The following is a 22,884-nucleotide window of genomic DNA, read 5'->3' on the forward strand; positions in this document are numbered from 1 at the left end:
AGAGCATGAAGAGGGCAGAGGGAGAGAGAGAAGCAGACTGCCAGCTGAGCAGGGAGCCCGAAGCGGGGCTTGATGCCAGCATGACCTGAGCTGAAGGCAGCCGCCTAACCGACTGAGCCACCCAGGCGTCCCTCTATTAAATATTTTAGAATCTCATATAGTTTTAAATAAAATCTACCCAGACAAAAGGCAATATCAGCAAATAAATTTTAAATATATTATATATATCTATTTTTACATGTCTTTAAAACTTATTATTTTATCGGCACGACAATGTGGTATGTCTAACTTCCTTACTTAAGAGATGTTGACTGAAAGACTTACTGTCTGTTACGGGTTGGACTGTGTCCCCCAGAAGAAGAGTGTGACCTAACTTGGAAATAGGGTCTCTGCAAATGATCAAGTTAAGAGGAGGTCAAGCGTGGGCCCCACGCCCATCGTCCTGGTATCCTTAGGTAAAATTTGGACACAGATACATAACAGGGGCAAGACAAGAAGGAAGACATGAAACATCCTCCCTCATAGCCTTCCAAAGGAACCAACCCTGCTAATACCTCAATCTCGAAGTTCTAGCTTCCAGAACCATGAGGTAAGAAATTTCTGTTGTTTAAGCCACCTGGTGTGTGGTACCTTGCTATGGCACCCCTAAGAAACTTAACGCAACAGCTGAACCTTAATTTCCTCATTTGAGAAATGAAGATTATGCTATCACCCACGTTTGCTCTTAAATTTAAAATGAGAATAGAAGTTATTTTGAAAATAACCAAGAATTATAAAAATGATAATGGTATTGTTATGCGCTAGAAAATTTTATAAATACCACTGTCAAGATTTTTCTTCTATTATAATAAAAAATTTAAGTGAAACTCTTGAACATTTCTGGTTTTTTTTTTTACTTTTTTTTTTTTTTTCATTTCTGTGTTTTTTAACTGACTTTTAATCCACAGGCCTCAAGATCACCTTTGCTGTACATGGTAAGAACAGAGTCTTAATAATGTTACAATTACCTGGACATGGCTGATTCCTGCTTTTTTCCTCATGCTTTAATCCTTAAATAACTTAAGAAGTGTAATTTTTCTTCTTTGCAATCATTTTTGAAAATACACTTTATTAATAGAGATATATTTGACATACAAAAGCTGTATATATTTAATGTATACAACTTGGTAAGTTCAGTGGCAAGTATACGCCTCTGAGAGTACAAACAAGGCCATAAACGTGGCCATGACCTCCAAGTTTCCTCTCCTCCTTTTTCTTCATTAAAACCTGCATGTGTAGCAAGAGCACTTCACCTAAGATCTACCCTCTGTGCAAATTTTTAAATATTACAGGGAAGTACTGTTAACTACAGTTTTCTGAAAATTTAAAACTTGACCCTCCCACCGAAACCAAAAGCAAACAAACCAACCAACCCCAGAACACCGATGCATAAGCACCGAAAGCAATCCCAGGTGGTTGTGACTCAGAGCACTGGAAACAGGAGCACTTGGTGCTGCCGAAAGCAAACGATGAAAGAATATGGTGGGTTAACAAGATGATCGCCCGAACAAAAGCGACGCCTAATTCTGTACACAGCACTTCTCTGGGCTCTACTTCCTGTACTTCCACACTTCTGCTAAAACTGTGCCTCGCAGATGCCGGCGGAGGCGGGATTCAAGACCCACTCACCGCCCCAGCCCCGCCTCACCTCCTTCCCTTCTACTCGGAGGTGAGCGGCTCTCAGACACATGAAGGCAGGTAAGCGACTTCCGGAACCTTCTCAAAACGTCACTGTAGCGGTAAGTTTCATACCATCTTCGCAAGCTCCGGTTAGAAAGGATTTAACAAAACCAACAATAAAATCTGCCCGTGTATCTCACCTTTCATCCAGTCCTAACATATGACTGCCCCAAGTTGAGAGATTCCAGGCAATCTAATTATATTTCTTATTTCAAATGGTACAGGTTAAAATGCACACAAATTACATTTCTTTGCTGTAAGTTCTCCACACTACCAGAAATAAAACAGTCCCCTCACACGATCTGCTGATAAAGTGTATTTTTAGCACCTCATCGCCTACATTCTAAGCATGCCCACCCTCCTTGGGCCAGGCGATGGTGGTAAATGGGAGATCTGTGGGGAAAGGCGAGCCTCAGGGGCTAAGTCAGGTTTTAAGGCAAAGATACACCTGGTTTGGGCAAACTCAGGTACGCTGGGTACTTTAATAAAGAAGACGGCATTTTCTTTGTACTTTCATCATTACTGTTTCATTTCAGATAATAAGCTTTTACTTATCCCCCAGCCAGTCAAACACTTGAAATGTATTAATTTTCAAATGATACTCCTCGCTGTAACATTGATTTCTTTCATTAACATTTAACTAATTTTGAAAGGTCTGTCTGAAAAATACTTGAGAAAAATAATAACTGTTCGTTGTTGATCGGTTATAATAAGTAAAAACACAGAGACAAATGTTCTATCACAGGAAATATGCCTTTCAACTTGCGCTAGTTAGTGTAGTTTAAGCACATGTGTAGAATATATAAATATTTTATAAACACCTTTCTTTTGTAGAGAGGCGTAAGACCTACACATTTAAATGACATTATAAAAAGAGCTAATATGATTCTTATGGTTAAAATCATTACAGAGGAGACATGGTTTCTCTGCATTACCTCAATATGTCCCTAAAAGGCTCAGAGTTTTGGATGGCTGAATTATGAGAGGAAATTATTCTATAATCAATAATAGTTAACACGGGATAGGTTGGATTTATGATTGAGTTTTAATTCCAAAAATCAACAGGCTTCACAGCTTAGTAATGCGCTTTTAAGTCTGAGAGCACTGGGTTTTAAACTCCACTTTCTAAACATCCTAAGCTACAGCATTCTCTTTGAAAGTCTCAGTTTCCTTTTCTGCAAAACAGGTCCAAAATATGCCCAAGGGTTCACCTCAGGCTTAAAGTGTATCTAAAAGCTTTAATGGTACCTAGTAGCTTATTAATGTTAATACCATTGTTAATATAGATAAAGTATTCTATGTGGCATATATATAGATCCATTTTTTTTAAAGATTTTATTTATTTATTTGACAGAGAGAGATCACAGTAGGAGAGAGGAAGGGAAGAGATCACAGAGAGAGGAAGGGAAGCAGGCCCCCTGCTGAGCAGAGAGCCCGATGTGGGACTCGATCCCAGGACCCTGAGATCATGACCTGAGCCGAAGGCAGCGGCTTAACCCACTGAGCCACCCAGGCGCCCCTATATAGATCCATTTTGTCCTCTCTGTTCCTAAACTAACATTTTAAGTTATACATTAGACTCATATCAAATGTTGTTATGATTTGTTTACTCTCTTAGGCATGTTAATTCTTACTTAAGGTACTTAAAAGATAAGAATTTTGAAAAGGCACTAGAGTAGGAATCAAAATATGTAGGCTCTGATCTAAAGTTTGACCTCAGCTCTAGACCAGCTAGCCCAACTTTCTTAAGCAAGTAACTTGATCTCGCTAATCTTCACTTAGGTCATCCATAAAATGAAAAAATGTAGGTTTAATATTCTGATTACTAGATTAATTCTGTAAAACTATTATTTACAAAATACTATTAAACTGCCACATAGGGGTTACTGCTAATGTTATATTATCCAAATAAAGAGAAAACCTAGTATATTTATGTACCCAAAACAAAAACAAAACAAAACAAAAGAAACCACCCAGCACAGCCTAATCTAGTACTAGGGCCAATCCTAAACTGTTTTCTGTCGCCGGCTAGGTCACAGGCATTCTAAGGATCACTCCATCGCATCAATAAATATCAAACAAATTTCAGAGCCAATATCATATATAAATATGGTAAGTCATTTTTATAGTCATTCCACAAAATTAAAGGCACTCATCATAAACACCTGGATTTATCAGAGGCTACTTAATTAATAGCTTTTATGAGCAGAAAATATTTACCAGGTATAGAAAGACTGCATTCTTTCTTTGAATTGATTCATTGAAAACTGAGAGTAGTTTGGTAATTAAAAAGGCAGGAAAGCTCTTCTTACTTTTCCAGTCTATGAATACAAAAAGAGAAAAAGGCAATACTGAGTCAACTGCATAAAATAACCTGACACTTTAAGGGCGAACAATTATACACGGTGGGGAACACTGGACCACCCGTGAGGGTGTAGTTCGCTGCCTGAGCACAGGGGACTGGAAGCGCGCCCCGCCCTTGTGCTGCTTCCTCATCTACCGGTTGGGGATAGTAGTACCTGCCCTGACTTCAGAACGTGGAGGTGAATTAGAAGATCCTTGGAACATGTATTACAAGGTGCTACTCTCTCATAAAGCTGAATAAAATAGCCTACTTTTTTCTTTAAAGAGTATATTTCACTAATAAAAAAAAAAATCCCCAAATCCAGTGTTACCTTTTTCCAAATTTACAAGTACCTACTTCAACTGGCTTTATACACACACACATCCACACACCATATATACATACACATATGTATACATATATACACACACACATATGTTCCCAGGTGACAGATCAATGTATACGACCATCACTGCAAAATATTCTGAAAAAAAAAAAAAAAAAAAAAGGTACAGGATTACAATTTTGTCACTAGAAAATAAGAAATACTTGGCACACACAAGTATGGAAATTCACCATCACTCGCTGATCGCCACACTCTGCCAGAAAACCTTAGAATTCAGACCGGTAGAAAGTTCAAGTGGGGGCGCCTGGGTGGCTCAGTGCGTTAAGGCTCTGCCTTCGGCTCAGGTCATGATCCCAGGGTCTTGGGATCAAGCCTCCCATCAGGCTCTCTGCTCAGCAGGGAGCCTGCTTCCCCCACCTCTCTCTGCCTGCCTCTCTGCCTGCTTCTGACCTGTCAAATAAATAAATAAATAAAATCTTAAAAAAGAAAGAAAGAAAGAAAGTTCAAGCAGCCTTAACCAAGGAAGAGGAGTCAATACTTGCGCTCTCATTTGCCACACACCTGTACCATGCAGCTATGTCTGAATTAGCATAACTAATTAGTACAACTAGGATAAGTCAGTATAACTGAGTAGTGTAACTTATTAGTAAAAAGCACCTAAATTGTATGTATCTGTGCTCTGTAACTCTGTGCTCACGTAACTAGTCCATATAATTTTTTTCTGTACATTCAGTGATGGACCTAACCATTTATGAAACTCTGAAACGAGGCTTAAGTTCAATGGTGCAAACAAAATCCAATACATAAATAGTTCCAATTGCCTTCTTTAAAAAAAAAAAAAAAAAGTTATTTTTGTGAGAGAAGGGGTTCACAGTAGTTCCTAACACTTGAAAGTAGAGATCAACAAGAAATTCTGCCATAATTCTGCAACTGTGGTCAAAAACTAAGACATTTGATTACAATGTATAACTGGAAAGAAATTAAATTCCTTCTTTCTTGAAAAAGAGTCTGATCTACATGCACTTTAAATTCTTTAAGAGAATTTTAAAACCATAAAGATATTTAAATACGGATATATATTAGAATATTTAAAAGGATATTCTCAAAACACAATGAGACAAATATAAACTTTAGCATATCAACCAAAGCCCTCCAGAAACATGAACTATAATGAGTAAGGAAAACCCACCCCACTCTTCCTCTTTAGACCAATATGATGGTTACAAATGACAAGCTCCTTCTGGCTGTCCATTGACACGTCTACAGACCTTTCATTCTTTTGTGAAATTTCCCCAACTTAAATTGGATGCAAATAAGCCAGGTGTGCTCCTTACAACAGTAATCCCGCTAGCCCCTACTGAGTTTCCATAGAAACATGCACAGCTGGCAACAGCAAAGGGTTGTACTGGCCTCAGACCGGTTTAAAGTTTCAATACTCACTGAGTGAAATAACAATTACCGTATCTTACTAAAGAACAAATAGAAAAAAAAAATCCTATCTTTGGGATCATCGAGCAAAATAATGCCAGTATTTTCATCTAGGCCAAAAGTAGCTTTCAGCCCAGCAGCCATAATCAATGCATCTGTCAAAAGTTGAGAGATGTCAATCATCAAAAGGTAACTATTCTTTTACTAAATAAGTAGAATTTGAGGGCGTATTCCCTGTGGGTCATGTAACGTAATAGCCAACCACCAGAGAGAAAAACCAATACAGTCTGACCTAAACAGCAGTAAGTACCATGTATCTTCTCCTTAAACAAATTCAGTACGACTGCTCCTTGCTTTCATTAAACATAAATGTTTCACAACAGCGATTCCCGAAGTGCAGTACCGGAGGAGCACCATCAGTATCATCTGGAAGTTACTAGAAACGTAAATTCTCAGGCCCCATGCCAGACCTACTGAATCCGAAAATCTGGGGGTTGGAGGCCCAGCAATCGGTTTTTTCACAAAATGTAAAGGAGAACTCATGGGCCCCTGAACTGAGTCTGTTGGCTAGTAACTCATTGCCTAAAAAATACGATGCAGAGGTCAACAGTGGTCCTACACAGGCCAAGCACAAGAAGACAAGAGTTATACTGTCTGCTTGCGATACCTCAAGGAGAAGAGGGTCCTCGCACATAAGATACTCAACCCACTACTAGTTACAGTCCATTACTGATCACAAACTGTTTCTAATCACTGAGGTCTTCAGACACAGGGTAGTAAATCTTATCATTTATTCCTTTATAATAAACAAATAATAATTTTTCCAAGATACCTAACATGTAGGTAGGTGTAAGTCTGAAGTTTCTACTTGTAGGAGCTTCCAAAAAAAGGGGCATACAAGAATGCATTCCTCCTCCTTATCTAACTCATTAGACACTTAATACGCTACAAAGTACCCATTCATTTTTCCTTTAAAGAAACCCCATTTATAATCCCTTCTCTATTTCCTTTAAGACAATGGGCAGCACTTTCTTCTTTCTTTGAAAGAAACACCATGATAGTGACATTAAAGTGACCAGAGACCAAGAGAGAAAACCACTGAGTAAATCAAATATGAAATATGCTGTTAGAACTAATGAAATAAGGCCAAATAACAGCTTTCTGTAGCTCATAATTAAAAATACACACAAAATAAATTTAACTAGAAGACTGATTCACACGCCCTTCGTTGTAATTGTTAAATGTTGGTGTTGCTCAGGGTCTGTCCTCAGCCCATTCTCACTATACCAATGACTGTCAAAGTATTGTCTTGCTGCTACTAGAGGTCCAGAACTGATCCCCAAATGCTAATTATTGATTTAAAAAAGTTTTCATTATTGAAGTGCAGTTGACATACAGTGTTGTGTTTCAGGCACAGCACAGTGACTGACAATGCCATACACTACACAGTGCTCATCGTGAGAAGGGTGGTCGCCACCCGCCACTGGTGACCTTACTGTGCTGTTACTGACTGTGATCCTTACTCTGTAATTTTCATCCCCATGATTCGTTTATTTCATCACTGAAGTCTGTACCTCTTAATCCCCTTCACCTATTTTGCTCATCCCCACATCTCCCTCCACTCTGGCACCAATTTGCTCTGTGTATTTTGAATTTGTTTCTGTTTTCCGTTTGTACCTTTGTTTTGTTTTGAAGAGTTCACTTATAAGTGAAATCATAAGGTGTTTGTCTTTCTCTGACTTACTTCACTTAGCATAATACCATCCATGTTGTCACAAAGGGCGAGATTTCTTTTAAAGGCTGAATAATCTGGTGTGTGTGTGTGTGTGTGTCTGTGTGTGTGTGTAATCACATCTTCTCCATTCATTACGGATAAAGCTGGGACACTTGGGTTTCATATTCATCTTGGTCATTGTAAATAATGCTGCAACAAACAAAGAGGTGCATATATCTTTCCTAATTAGTGTTTTCAGTTTCTCTGGGTAAATACCTAGTTGTGGAATTATTGTCTCATACAGTATTTCTGTTTTTAATTTTTTGAGGAACCTCTATACTGCTTTTTACAGCAGCTGCTAATTCCATTCATTCTGAGGTTTCACTCTGGACTACAGTAACAGTACATGCTGATGGCGACCCCAACTCTCCCCATTTGGAAATGGGCAATGCTGTTTAGCAAATGACCTCAGCTCAAGGGAAAGAGGTGAATGATCAATCCCAGCTACTGACTTGTTCAGGAATAGACCGTAATCCAGAACATAACTCAATTCTAGCCAATGAAATCAAGGACAGAGCTCCTGAACCTTTCTGGGACAGTTAGTCTCACTTTTCATAGAAAGTAAGTGGCTACTCCCCATTCTCTAGATTCCAACCAGGAGGCCTACTTCTCTGGCTGCTGCTAGCAGGTGTTTTGCAACCATCAGGGAAAGAACCGGAGGGCAAAGCAACACAGAGAGCCCAGGCTGTTGACCCTGCAGCTCTGGGTCTCTCAATCCTGTGAGCCAAGCCAGTTTCCTTGTGTTGAAGCCAGACTGAGTTTTCATTATCTGAAGTTAAAAGCAACCTACCAATAACATATATTTAAGTTATTTAGAGCTACTCATTTGGTGCTCATTGATTATAATTAGATCAGTTACTGGAGTCTGCTAAGAAATGTAGTTACCACTTATGTTAGAGGCAACTCTGCAAACCTCCTAATGTGCATGCACATACGTAATGTACAAACTCGAATTTCCAAAATCTGGTCTTGTTAATTGTGCCTGGTCAATATTAAGTTATAGGTTTTCAGTCTCAACTATTCTTTCCTATTTCGTATATCAATTTAGTTATATATTTGCACCAACATTTCTAGCTTATCAGATTTCAAAAGAACAGCCTCCATGACAGAAGTCAGTAACGTTCAAATAGACCCCATATTTCACAGTAAAGTGCTTTGCGTATAAGGAAGACTCTGTTAGATGAGTTCTGGGTATGATTCCACTTTTATCTGTACTTATAGACACATATATGTACAGATTTACAACAAATGGTTAATTTTTAGCATATGCATCTGTTTTTTGGTTTCAAGAGATACATAGTTTTTGTGAAATTGTTCTATTACTAAATGTTTCTTAAATTATTTTCAATGCATTTGACAATATCAGTTTCATTTTTTCATTTTTAAAAATTTTATTTATTTGACACAGAAAGAAAGATCACAAGTAGGCAGAGCAGCAGGCAAAGAGAGATGGGGAAGCAGGCTCCCTGCTGAGCAGAGAGCCCGATGCGGGGCTCGATCCCACAACCCTGAGATCATGACCTGAGCCGAAAGCAGAGACTTAACCCACTTAGCTACCCAGGCGCCCCAATACTGGTTTTAAATATAAAGATTTGTTATAATACAAGAAAGTTCTGTAATTAAGAGGAAACTAGCAAATACAAAGGAAGATTTTCCAGATAAAAAGCTCAGGTTGCCCCAAAGTAATATAAAACTGGATTTTATTTTTTTAATTTTTTTATTTTTTGCCACCTCTACATTTTGCCCTAGATTAGGGTCCCATTTTACCTAAATGCAAAAAAGCTAACTGGAAGAACTTTCAAAATGCTGTCCTTGCTCGAACTTCATAAGAGCTTGTCAACTCATGACTCAACTGTAGAAGTAAATTTTTTAGTTGTACTGTTTGTTTTGAGACAAAATAAAGTAATTGTTTTTTAATATGATGGCAGCCACTACAGACCCTTTCTGTGCTACCTATAGTAGAAAGCAGCACCTCCAGAACATACCTGTTAAAGTTCTGACTTATTTCATAGTTGAACCATTCATCAGAAAACTACAACAAAAAATTAACAATGACCCTCAAGGGGTTCAAAGTGGTAGACAGAAAGGGCTTCCGGTCAACGTGGTAGAGAGACAGACCATCCACAACACATTCACATCACACTGGTTATGAGAACCTCAACCGGTTCCACAGAACACCATTTTAAAAAAAGAACATTTTATTAAAATTTTGGCCCCTGAAGTAATGTTCATATGCCACAAAAATGAGGACAGGACTTTCTAAAGCTCTAGATGAAAATCCTAAAGCCATTAACCTAATGGCAGATGATTTGATAACCTTGTATATACTCAGTGCTCCCTCCAGAGAGTAAAGCCAAAATACGTTAGAACTGCTAATAACTTTCAAAGTAGAAAGTCAAGATAGCAATTCCAAACAATGAGGAATGGTTAACAATTATCAGAAAAAGGATCAATAAATGGGGGGCATTTTAGCTAAATTCGACCAAGAACCTATCTCGACTTAGGATTTAGTACATATTATCATTCCTCCCTCTCCTACACAGATTGTTACAAAAGAGACTAAAAAGATAGAAAAACTATAATCTACCCGTAAGAAGGCTCACTAGCTCATTCTCCCCCAGAGGCACCGAGAAGAGGTTATTAAGGTAACGTAAGTGCATTTCCTAACGTGAACTGGAAAGAAAACAAGTAATGACAGTGTGCCAGGCAAGCCGGACGTGAGGAGCTCCCGGGCAGCGGCCCTTCTCCGGGGCAGCCGGACTTCAGCCGCCACCACAAAGGAAGAAACCAGAGCACCCGCAGTCACGTCACTCCAATCATCTCCCCCGACTTCACGCTATTTGGGACACAAGATGAGGCTATTAAAATTCTCTCTTCTGGGGTGCCTGGCTGGCTCAGTCGGTAGAGCGTGTGACTACTGATCTCGGGGTGTGTGCTCGAGCCCCGTGTTGGGTTCCAGAGATTACTTAAAAATAAAATCGTAAAAAATAAATTCTCTATCTTAAACTTGAATATGCTACTAAACAGATCTTCACTTTAGAAAACTTTGTCAACAACATGCTAACATGGTATAAAAGAGAATGCTATGCTTAATTTTAAGAAGAGAAGTACCTAGCACCTCCTCCCACTCTGAGAAAATAAAACTTTAAAAAAATGTACTGTATTGTAGACCAGCCCGTACTTAGAAACCATCAACTATCCAGACATCTTTTCTTTTTTTAAACTATCCAGACAGCTTACCATACTGGCTGGGCCCTTTTTTACAAACACACTACTTGTTTGTACTAAAATAATCTCAATACTAAGAAAAATTAGATAGGCAGATGAAGAGTACAGGCCACTAAAGAAAACAGAAGTGGCAGTTAATCATAACATAGCACACTGTGTACTCATACCACCACTGAACCTTTTTCAGCGTTTCACTACCATTTAACGAAAAATAGTTTAAGCACCGCTGTCCTGTGTCATTAGATTTAGAATCAAATCTAACATAAAAGGCAACCTTTATCTCTCCTGGCTCTTGCAAATAGCAAAGGATAAAAATCATAGGGTTTTAGAGTAGAGAAAAATGTTAGCAACAATCAATCTAATCCCTTCACTGGACAAACAAGGAAACTACGAGCAAGACAGCATGATTTACTTCAGAACACATCATGAGTGACAGCACAGCTTCAATTCAGATCCGTTTTCGGATTCTGGGTCCATATGAGTGTTCTTCACACTGGCTACCCCATCCCCTTCAGAAATGCTTAAATTTTCCAAATATGACAAAGGCACTTTTTAAAAAAGCAGTCAATATCTATCTTTTTAAGGGCGCCTCGGTGGCTCAGTGGGTTAAGCTGCTGCCTTCGGCTCAGGTCATGATCTCAGGGTCCTAGGATCGAGTCCCGCATCGGGCTCTCTGCTCGGCGGGGAGCCTGCTTCCCTCTCTCTCTCTCTGCCTGCCTCTCCGACTACTTCTGATTTCTGTCAAATAAATAAATAAAATCTTTAAAAAAAAAAATCTATCTTTTTTTTTTAAAGATTTTATTTATTTATTTGACAGAGAGAGATTACAAGTAGGCAGAGAGGCAGGCAGAGAGAGAGAGGAGGAAGCAGGCTCCCTGCTGAGCAGAGAGCCCGATGCGGGACTCGATCCCAGGACCCTGAGATCATGACCTGAGCCGAAGGCAGCGGCTTAACCCACTGAGCCACTCAGGCGCCCTTTTTTTTTTTTTTAAAGATTTTATTTATTTATTTGACAGAGAGAGATTACAAGTAGGCAGAGAGGCAGGCAGAGAGAGAGAGGAGGAAGCAGGCTCCCTGCTGAGCAGAGAGCCCGAAAAATCTTTTTAAGTATGCCGATTATTGGTTAATTATTCTCCAAAGACTACCTCCACAGTAAAGTTCATATATTCATTCATTTGTTCATTCAGGCACTCAAACAATTTTAAGAGATTATTATGTGTAACGCCCTGTACTCTCTCCATGGGACCAGACATTAGACAGGATTCTGACCTTGGAAAGCTTCAGTCTGGCAGGCTGAAGAGCTAGAACAGACAGCACAGGACTCAAAGAGTAATAGCTAAAAAAAGTATTTACTTTTTGAAAAAGAGTACAAATATATGTATATTTCAAAATAAAAGAGAAACAGTTTTCCCATGATTTTAAGGGTTTCTTATTTATGTAGTATAACTAAATAACTAGATATTTATGAAACTGATTTATTCTAAAGAAAAGAGACTAGATGCTTAAATTCTATAGCATAATTTAACATTTTGGATACTCCCTTTAAAGTTTCTTTCATGTGTAATAAACAATGATCATTTGTTATTCTCTCTTATCTCCCTCTGTAAAAAACTAGATTTATAATTCAACTAAGTTTAGCAAATATTTCCATGTTTTTATATTACAGTGGGGTCACTACCAACTGCCCAAATGAAAACAGACCACATACCAGCAAACAAATCAAACATCTCCAACCAAATGTTACTGAGTTCACCGGCTGAAAACAGAACAGAGTAAAAATTACAGCAGCAACACTTGGGCCAGTAAAAGATATGAACTGAAGTTATGACACTCTAGTGTGATTCTCACACCATTATAAAATCAAAATCAATTTCTACACAATGTAAGGTCATTTTTAACCACCACATTAATATGCTCCCATAGCACGTGGAAACACCGGCTCATACGGGCCTCACAGCCTTTGCAATTTGTTCCGTCAGCCTAGGAGGCTTCCTGCTCAGGAGGCTTCGTCTCTCTTCCAGGCTCTGATGGCCATCTCCTCAAAGAGTCCTTCCCTCACCATTCAACCCAAAACACATGCCCCTTCCCCCAAAGTTACTATCATGTCACCCTATTTTGGTCTTTTTATGTACTTCTGATAATTTTAAAACTCATTTACTTGCCCCACTGGAAGGCAAGCTTCCTGAGCACAGGCACCTTATTAATCTTGTTCGCTACAGCAACCTCAGTGCAGGCGAGAACCTGACAGGTGTGCAAAAATACCTGCTCGATAAATAAATGAATGGTGCCCAGAAAGTCCAATAAATGGTGGATGAAGGATATCAACTTAGGTCCACAAAACTCCTTAAAAGAAACTATTTCAGGAGTGCCTGGGTGACTCAGTGGGTTAAGCCTCTGCCTTTGGCTCAGGTCATGGTCTCTGGGTCCTGGGCTCAAGGCCTGCATCAGGCTCTCTGCTCAGTGGGGAGCCTGCTTCCCCCTCTCTCTCTCTCTCTGCCTACCTCTCTTGCCTACTTGTGATCTCTGTCAAATAAATAAAATCTTAAAAAAAAAAAAAACTTTCAAAAATATATAAAAATATGTGCTGAGAGAACTCATCTATTGACTTTGGCCCTCCTAACAAAATCCTACTGAAAGTATACTACTGATAACATAGCTGAATTTCAACAGTTAGAAAAAAATTCTATCTAGCAAATACTTTTTTTAGAGTCAGGACCATAAGAGAGAGAGAAGTTTCTGGTTGTGATGTTCTTGGCCAGTTAAAGAGTATCAAGTTCTATTTCATTTATTATTTTAAAATTTGCCCTAGATTAGCATGGGTTCTCAGAAACAATAAATCTAGAACTGTCTTTTAAATAATGGATGTAAAATCTGAGAACATTTTGAGTAGAAATTCAAATCTTCAAATAAAAATCAAGAGTGACATTTAAGATCTTGGTAAACAGGGGGTAAAGTTTGTTGATACCTAATTTAAAATTTGCTCGGCAACCAAAAAATAGAAATCTTTCACGAAATTCAGCCATTCTAAATCACATCCAAGAGACTGAATGTGTCTCCTAACTTTGTAAAATAAGACTAACCATGTTGGGAGTCCTGTTGAAATTCCAGCTTCCCTTGAAAAATTCTAAATTAAGAAGTCAGTGTCCCCCTTTGCCACGGAGGAATGAGAGAGCACACTCTCTCAGGAAAGTTGATGAATCAACTATCTGTCAATCCAGCATTTACTCAGTACCAACATCTTAAGACAGGTGTATGGAGGTTACTTAGATTTACCCAAGTGACCAGTATCTGCTTCATTCCCTCTGGAATCTTGGTCTTTCCATCCGAGTTCAATTTCCTTCTTTAAGTATATCATTTTAAAGTTCTTTCAGTGAAGGTATGACAGCACCAAATTCAGTTTTTATTTGTTTAAAATGTCAATTCATCTTTATTTTCAAATAAAAGTTTAGCTGGGTAAAAATTTTAAGGCTGATAGTTATTTTCTCTCAGCATTTTATAATTTCATTGTCTTCAGGGTTCCTTTACTGCTACTGAGTACTAAGAAATGTGGCTCTGTGTGGGCAATGATCTATTCTTCCTGTCCCCTATTAAAGATTCTTTCTTTGGATTTTCTGAAGTTTCACTATAATATTTCTAGGGACAGAATTTTTATCTATCCTACTTAGGGTTTCATTGTGCTTCCTAAAGCAGAGAATTCATGCCTTTCATCAATTCTAGAGAATTCTCAACCATTATATAGTATTTGAATTGACAATAGCTGAGAACTACTTCTATTCTCTCTGAACTCCAAAATTAGATTCATTTTAAATCTTCTCATCCCATCCTCCAAATCTCCTACCTTCTCATTCCTGCCTTTCATCCATAACTACTAGTACTACATCTGGTTAATCTCCTGAGCTCTATTATTAATTCACTCTTTAAAAAGTTTGTAGTCCACTATTATCCACTGAGCTTCTAAATTTTTTCCTTTCTAGAAATTGTTCCTTTGCCAAATCTACCTTGTCATTTTTTACTTTGCTTCTTGCCCGGGTTTTCAACGCCCCTCTTTTATTATTAAAACATTTGTATGTTAATTTGAATGATAATCTGACTAATTCCAATAATCTAAGGTCCATGGAGATGGGGAGAGTCTATTTCTATTGTTGGTTGTTTTGCTGCAACTCTGATGTTGGCTTCTTCCTTCCTGGGTTCTATAATCTGGGGATACAGGCTTTGGAGGAGGAGTCTGAGAAGCCTGGGTTGAAAGTACGTTCCTTCAAAAAGACCATATATTTGCCTCTACCCCACTGAGGCACTTCTACCCCAATATCACTTTTATTTCTTATTCCTGGTTTCCCAGATCACATAGGTGGCATGAATTCAAACTTAGAATTTGTTTCTTAAAAAGAGCTCTGGTATGAATTCTCAGGATGACATCTCCCTAGATCTAAAGTTAAAAAAGACTTCACTGCTATACTTTGCCAGTGGGTGGGTTTTTTCCTCGCCTACCCTTTTGCTACAGAATATAGGTATTCAAGAGTTACAACTTCATGAAGTTCAGCTCCATTTCACCATCCTAAAAAGTCTAGTCTTCAGACATTACAACAGAAGGATCTGGAATGCTCGGGCCTAGGGCCCTCCATTAGCTAGATGATCACACCCTCTCCTATTCACTGGTCCTGGCGAAATCCCCTATATCCTTAATCTTGCAAGAAAACATTAAAGAGCTATATCATGGGCATTTGTAGGAATTTTGCAGAATACTTCAGAATAATCTGGTGTAGTAACAGAAGTCTGAGAGTTTTAACTGCTTAAAACAAGCAATTTCAATCTTCACAAGCAAACTTTGAGTTTTGTCTGCTCCTCTGTGTTCCCACAGCCCAGAGCACACCCCGTGGTCGCTCTTCCTTTACCCCACCTTGTCATGTGGTGGACCCTCTCCTCCCTGCCTGGATTTCAACAGACATTCTGAGTGTTCAGCAACCCAAGGGAACACAGGAACAATGACAATACCTCAGCAATTCCTACAAGAAAACAGGAATTAGGGGAGTGTTTCTTCAGCTTCACTCTAACCCAGGAGATAAAGATCAGGGGCAGTTGTTCTCTGCAGTTGTTTTGAGAATGAAGGACTACAGAGGTTTTGACAAATGCTCTCAACAGGACATCAGGAATAGAAACTTACTGGTTGATTCTGGGCCATGTATGACAGTAATCTAGAAAAGAAATGATGGTGGCCTAAGCTCAGATGGTAGCAAAAGGGACCGAGTCTCTATGTGTTTTAGAGGTAAAGCTGGCAGGTGTCTGATCTGATACGAGGGATGAGAAAGGTATTGACTCTGTAAGGCTACAGAGAATGAACTAGAATAAAGAGATGAAAGTAACAAAAAGGGAATATATTTCAAGTTAGTAGTTAAGGGAGAACTATTTAAAAATCAGAACATTCACTTAAAAATGGAATAAATCCGAGTGTATCACTTCCAGTTGAACTTCTCTCTGTACTGCATTCGGTGGGTACGAGGAGGCCAGGCTGAAGCTGTGCGTCGAGGAGTCTCCTCTCTGGCCATAACCTGCTCCGGCCCTTCCTTTCACTATCCTTTTACCTTCCCCTAATCTCCTATTAAAGGCAATGACTCGGGTTCATGATTTTCCGTGGCTGCCCTATATCCTTTACCGTGTTCCATCGATTCCTGCAGTGAGAAGCCCCCGTAAATACACCGGACTCAACCCATCTCCCGAGAGCGCGCTCCAGGGCTGGGTCTTTGGCGAAGCCAGACCCTCAGCAGTCTCAAGTCGGAGCTTCCGGAAAACCTGCCAGGAGTCGCGTCTGAAGACAAAAGCTAGCAGCTGGGAAACGAACGCCTGGCAAGGGTACCAGAGAAGGAATTAAGTTCTTACAAGGAAGGCTGGCCTTGAACTCTGACAGCCCCTCTAATTCTAAGGTTTTGTGATTCTATAAAACTTCTAGTAAAATAGTCTTAAGACATACCTGAAGCACTGTTTGGTTTTTAATCCGGTAAATATTTATTATCCACTCTTCATGTACCAGGTACCGTGCTAGGTAGGCTTAAATGTGATCCCATTTAATCCTAATAAAACCCTATGAAGCCTTACTCTCTTCTTTCTTCTACAGATGAGGGAATCGACGCAGACTGCCCTAACACAAATGCTCTCCAAAGTGCCAGAGTCGAGGCACAGACTTGATCTTCCAATTTCAAGCTTCCTGCTCTTACACTAACATCATAGCAAACAACTGATTTACAGTATCATTTCATTTCCACATCTAAGTAAATAAGAAAAAATACACTGAAAGTTTCATAGACAGGAATGAACCCAGTACAGACAGCAAATAGCCACAAGTTCTTCTTTTACACTTGTGAGAGAATCTGTTTCAGCAAAGCAAAACAATTCATCGACTCAGCAGGGTTCAATTCAACAAATATTTATTGTGAAAGGCATTAACAGAATTCTAAAAGAAAAAGTCTAAGAAAAATATTAAAGCAGAGAGTCTATCATTGTTAACTATTAAAGCTCATGGCAGCATGGAGGAAAATTTTATAGCTTAACACTAAAGATTAAACATCAAGTTATTCTCCATTTTTTGTTAAAAAAAAAAAAAAAATCTCTTTAAGAGGAAAACATAACCTAATAGTGACATAAAGTCTTTTCCACAAAGCAGTGTTCTAGGACAAAGTTTTTCCTCCAAATCAGAATACAGAGGTGGGAACTACATATATTAAAATGCATCGATCTTAGTTGCACCAAGAACATCCATTACGCAGGGCAGCAGGACCAGCAGTCAGTGCAGTCTGCCAGAGAGCAAAACGTGCGGAAGCCGAAGCACTGGGCTTCCAGCTCTCACTATACTGCTACCTGCCTTTGTGATTTACAGCAACTGACCAACCTGTGAAATACATTTTGGTATTTTCAGGTTAGAAATATGCAAATGGTTGCCAATTAACTTAAAAAAAATAATAATTAATTTGGGCACCTGGGTGGCTCAGTTGGTTAAGTGACTGCCTTCAGCTCTGATCATGATCCCAAGGTCCTGGGACTGAGACCCACATCGGGCTCCCTGCTCAGTGGGTAGCCTGCTTCTCCCTCTCCCTCTGCCGCTCTGCCTGCTGTGCTCTCGCTCTGTCAAATAAGTAAGTATAAATCTTTTTATAAAAATGTTAAAAATCAATATTTATTATAATTGGATATTACCTTTAAGACATATACTATTTAGAGCAAATAGAAAGTTGAATCATTAAGGAAATAAAAAGGAAAAGAAATTGTTTCAATGCCATAAAAAGAAAATAAGATAGATGGTAAATTGCTTTGGCCAAAGTCCCTAAGAACGGCAAAACTAAATATTAAAGAATCTAGTCTAAATTTACTATGACTCAGCCTTTTCTATTTCTACAAATCTACACAGGCAAAATATATGAAGCCAGTTAAACTTAAAGTCAGTATTTACTATTTGTTTACTAGCATGGATGCGCAGGAATGCCTCATGGAAAACACAACCCCCCCCGCCCCCGTAACTTCTCATTTTTACAACCCGCAGGAGCCAGCAAATGCTTGTCTTCTTTCACACGTTGAGACCTGGGAATCTGAACAGCACTCCGATATCCAACTTCTCAAACACAGCAGAAAAACGCAGGACCTGAAAAAGTCCCTACACACGAAGAACAGACAGTCTAAACCCATGTCACCAAATGAGAAAGCAATGACTCTGGACTCTCCCGGGCAGGTGGGGGCAGGCGGTGAGAGAGAGGGAGTCTTCGGGGGGGCTCCAAGCCCATGCAGAGCCCAGCGCAGGGCTCAATCTCGTGAGCTCATGACCTGAGCCGAAACCAAGTCAGGCACACAACCCACTGAGCCACCAGGGCGTCCTCCTCCAGGGACCTTCGTATGTTCACAATGTAGCTGCCGTTTCCTCGCACAAATACCCACAACCCTGATCTGTAGGACCTACTCACTACTATCCACCCAACCATCCCATGCGAGCGCCACTGCTTCTGGCTCGGACATTAGCAATGTTTTCTACAAACAAATGTATCAGAGGTAGTAAGTATCTCGGGCTTTGTGGGCTCCTGCTCCGGCTCACATACTTTTCCCTCTTTCAGTTGCCCTCCTCCCCCCACCACGAATAATCCTTTTAAAATGTAAAAACCATTCTTTTACCTCAAGGGCCTTACAAGAGCAGGCCACAGTCTGGGCTCCACCAACTATCCCTGACTTAGTGGATGCCCCATAAGAATTTTTTAATAAAATTTAAGTTGAGTACGACTTAGTCCCTTCTCTCAAAAAAGCTCACAACTCACTGGAAAAGGGAACATGTTAAACTGGTGATTCGGTGCCAGGAACATCTGCTACGAATGAGGGATGCACAAGATAACAACAAACTAACGCTCCGTCCGGGTTCCCGGGTGCCAGGCACGCTAGGCCACGTGTCCGACACAGGAACTCACTTACCCGCAGAAGAACAAGCCTATAAGGTACGTTCTAGTATTGCTCTCATTTTGCACGAGAAAACTGAATGATACAGATGCTGAGCAAGTTGCCCAAGGAGACGCATCAGCAAAGAGCAGGGCTGTTTTGAGGCTGGACAGTCTGCCTCCGGAGCAAGCCTCGCCTTCAGCGTCTGCAAGGATGCTGCACGGGCAGAGAAGAGATGCGCCCACTGGACGTGAGGTCGAAGCTGCAGCAGGCTTCCTTGAGAGGCAGAAACAAGGGAAGCAAAGAATACTGAGGCAGACAAGATCAGAAAAAGCAGAACATTTCCAACTACACTCCAGCTGAAAATAAAGGAATAAGTAAAATGTCAAACAGAGGAAGGGAAAAGGCTGTGACAGGCACAAGCAGCCCAGGAAATGGCCAGTCTACGAGCCAGTCGGAGGGGAGGTGAGCAGGTGTCGGGGGCGAGCGTGGAAAGGTGAGCAAGGACAGGATCATTTCCTCAAGCTGAACCTTGAGCTCAACTTAAAGTCCTTAAAGCTGTGTGGGTTTTAAGCCTAGTGTGATATAATAATAATTTTAAAAGCCCATTTTTTTTTTGACAGTTTACTTGGTAGCTCTATGAATGCAGGTTACAGGGACTAAATCTGAAAACTGAACCAACACATGTCCCGAGGCGAGAGTGGAAGCTAGAAGTACGGCAGCAGCTAGGAGAACGGACAGCAAACAGGCATGAGCAACAGTAAGACGGAAGGTCTGGTAGCGCTGACAGTTAAGTGAAGGAGATGAGCGGAGTAATGACCAGGTTCGAGCTGCAGCCCCGGGCAGGGAGGTGGTGGAGCTACCGAGGAAAGCGAGCCCGCAAAGGGAAAACTTGGGAGTGGAGGGGAAAGGAGGAGTTTGAATACGGTGAAGTCGACGTGCCCATGGCAGAGTTTTAGCAAACAGTTGAATCTGCAGGTCTGGAATAAAGCGCACCCCTATGTTTACTATAGCATTATTAAAACAGCCACCTTGTGGAAGCAACAAAACCCAAGTGTCCATCCACAGATGAATGGATAAAGATGTGATATATACATATATATGTGTACACACACACAAAATGGAATATCACTCAGCCATAAAAAGAACAAAATCTTGCCATTTACACCAACGTGGATGGATCTAGAGGGTGCACTGCTAAGTGAAATAGGGCAGTCGCAGAAAGACAAACACTACATGATTTCACTCACATGTGGAGTAAGAAACACAACAAATGAGAAAAGATAAAAAAGACAATACACAACTGATGAATTACTGAACTCCACATCTGAAACTAATGATGTACTATATATTGGCTGATTGAATTAAAAAAAAAAAAAGACAAAAACACAGACTCTTAAAAAGAGAGAGCAAAGAGGTGGTTGGGGGGTGAAAGAGGGGAAGGGGATTAAGAACAGTCTGCTTACCGTGGTGAGCTGAATAATGCATAGAATTGCTGAATTACTATATTGTACACCTGAAACTAAGGTAACACCATATGTTAACTGTACTGTAATTAAAAAAAAAAGTATGTAGAACACTTAGCCAGGCATCTGGCATTATGGAAATTTCAGTAACATTAGCTACTTAGTGTTAAAAAGCAAACCAGAGGGGCGCCTGGGTGGCTCAGTGGGTTAAGGCCTCTTGGGCTCAGGTCATGATCCCAGGGTCCTGGGATCAAGCCCCACAGGGGGCTCTCTGCTCAGCAGGAAGCCTGCCTCCCCTCTCTCTCTGCCTGCTTCTCTGCCTACTTGTGATCTGTCAAATAAATAAATATTTTTTAAAAAAGCAAACCAAAAAACCTGAAAACAAGGAAGACGACAGAGCAGGATATAGAAGTTTGAGAGTTAAATTGCAGAGAGTATTTGCAGCCAGGAACATACCCAGGGAAAGAGAGTGGCAAGAAGAGAGAAAGGTCTGATTGTGAGTTCTGGACACTAACAATTAGAGATCAGGAAGATTAAGGAAGATCCAAGCAACGGTAACAATCTGAAGCTACAAACTGGCGTTCTTGAGCCTGGTTTGTAAGAGTCCTGTCTAAAGACACGTACTGATAAATGGGGTTCTGAACCCGTCGGACTGGAGACTAAATCTTGAACTTCGGCATATGAGCTAGGATAACAAAACCTGTCTTACAAGGCCTTTTCCAGGGATTCCCTGCCATTTGTGGCCAATCTGTTTCTATCGGAGTTTCTGCCCTTGACTCACTGAATCCGTCTATCAACTCTGGATGTAACTATTACTACACTCATTTTATAGGTGAAAAAAAATGGGTGGGGGTGGACTCAGAAAAGCAAGATAATTTGCTTGATGGCACATAGGAAATGAATGGAAAAGCTGGGATTAGATCCCTGATACGTTTAATCTAAACCTATTGTTATTTTCTTCCATTGGGAGTAAAGTGATCTACTGAAAAAAAAGAGAAAAGGTAACACTGAGAGCAGGGTGGTCAGTTTAAGAATGTGTTTTGTATGCACCATGGCAAATTAGATTAAACTGAGCTAAATCTGTGTTCATATTTGTTTTATGGAGGAAGGGGTGGAGATAAGATTATAAATGAAGGTTTCTCTTACCAGGTGGCCATCACTACACTCTTAACCTCAGCACTACTTACATTTTGGCAAGTCTCTGCTAGGGGAGCTATCGTGGGCCCTGCAGGATATTACACTGCACGCCCGCCTCTAACCACTAGATGCCAGTGGCGCCCTTCTGCCCCAGCTCGGGGCAATGCAATAAAAAATGTCTCAATAGTCAAATGTCTCCTCAGAGACAGATGTGCCCACGTTTGAGAACACTGACCTAGACCCATCCAAACGGATTTAACATCCTGTTTTCTGTGCTTCCCTTTCCAGCTTTGAACTCTCCTCTTAAACTAATCCTGATTCCTGGAATGCTCTTCCACATGCAGCAGGCCAATCTTTTGTTATTCAAACAACCCTTAAAAACCCCTTTTAATAAATCTCAAGCACCTTAATTATATCCCAGGATTCTAAAAACATGAATATTTACATTCTACTGGAAGGCATTCTCCACTGGATCTGATCTTCAGTTTGCCAGTAAATTTGTTTAAGGACATGCTGATTAATTGTGGGGATGTTTTTTATTTTTCATTTGTCCAGTATCTAGTTCTCCAAATCCTTAAGAAGTTCTAGTGTTTCTCAAATTAACAGCTACCATTTACTGAGCCCTTACTGTGGTTCAGTAACTGTTCTAAATTCTTTGCATACATTATCCTCAAAACAGCCCAGTTGATAGATGAGGCAGCCAAGACACACAGAGGCAGGCTCCGAACCCAAGACTCAAATGCAGATAGTCCGGCTCTAGAACCCTATTTCTCAAATCCTACTCAATCAACCCTGTGTCCCAAATGTTGATAAAACAAAACCAAACTCTGCATTTCTTTATTCCGCCCATTCAAGATTTAAAACCTGTGATCTTACACAATTTCAAGGTTTTATTTGTATTTCTTGATTTTTTGTTTTCCCGTAACAGCGTAAGAAAAACAGTTAGTGGGACACAGTTCACACAGACGAGTAGTATCCTGTTTGACAAAGGCAACAAAGAACAACGTTTGTGAGCCCAGCACAAGGCCTAGAGCACAGT

The 22,884-nt window shown here is 40.0% G+C and overlaps 1 protein-coding gene and 1 long non-coding RNA gene across 10 annotated transcripts in view; one reads left to right on the forward strand and one right to left on the reverse strand.

Annotated features, from left to right (window-relative positions):
- Positions 1-22,884, reverse strand: part of POU2F1 (POU class 2 homeobox 1) — a 185,471-nt gene that overhangs the window by 98,568 nt on the left and 64,019 nt on the right. For 2 of the 9 annotated variants that reach the window (XM_082702704.1, XM_082702708.1), the window contains exon 2: positions 3,940-4,040. The exons of the other annotated variants lie outside the window; for them this stretch is intronic. The gene's annotated coding sequence lies outside the window, so the exon portion shown is untranslated. The remainder of the gene's footprint in view (positions 1-3,939; positions 4,041-22,884) is intronic. 9 annotated transcript variants of the gene reach the window in all.
- Positions 245-16,803, forward strand: LOC309849841. The gene is made up of 2 exons (XR_014303933.1): positions 245-1,737; positions 16,442-16,803. It is a non-coding gene; the product is annotated as an uncharacterized lncRNA (long non-coding RNA).

The sequence above is a fragment of the Mustela nivalis genome (genome assembly GCF_964662115.1).
Source record: "Mustela nivalis genome assembly, chromosome: 16".
NCBI lineage: Eukaryota > Metazoa > Chordata > Mammalia > Carnivora > Mustelidae > Mustela > Mustela nivalis.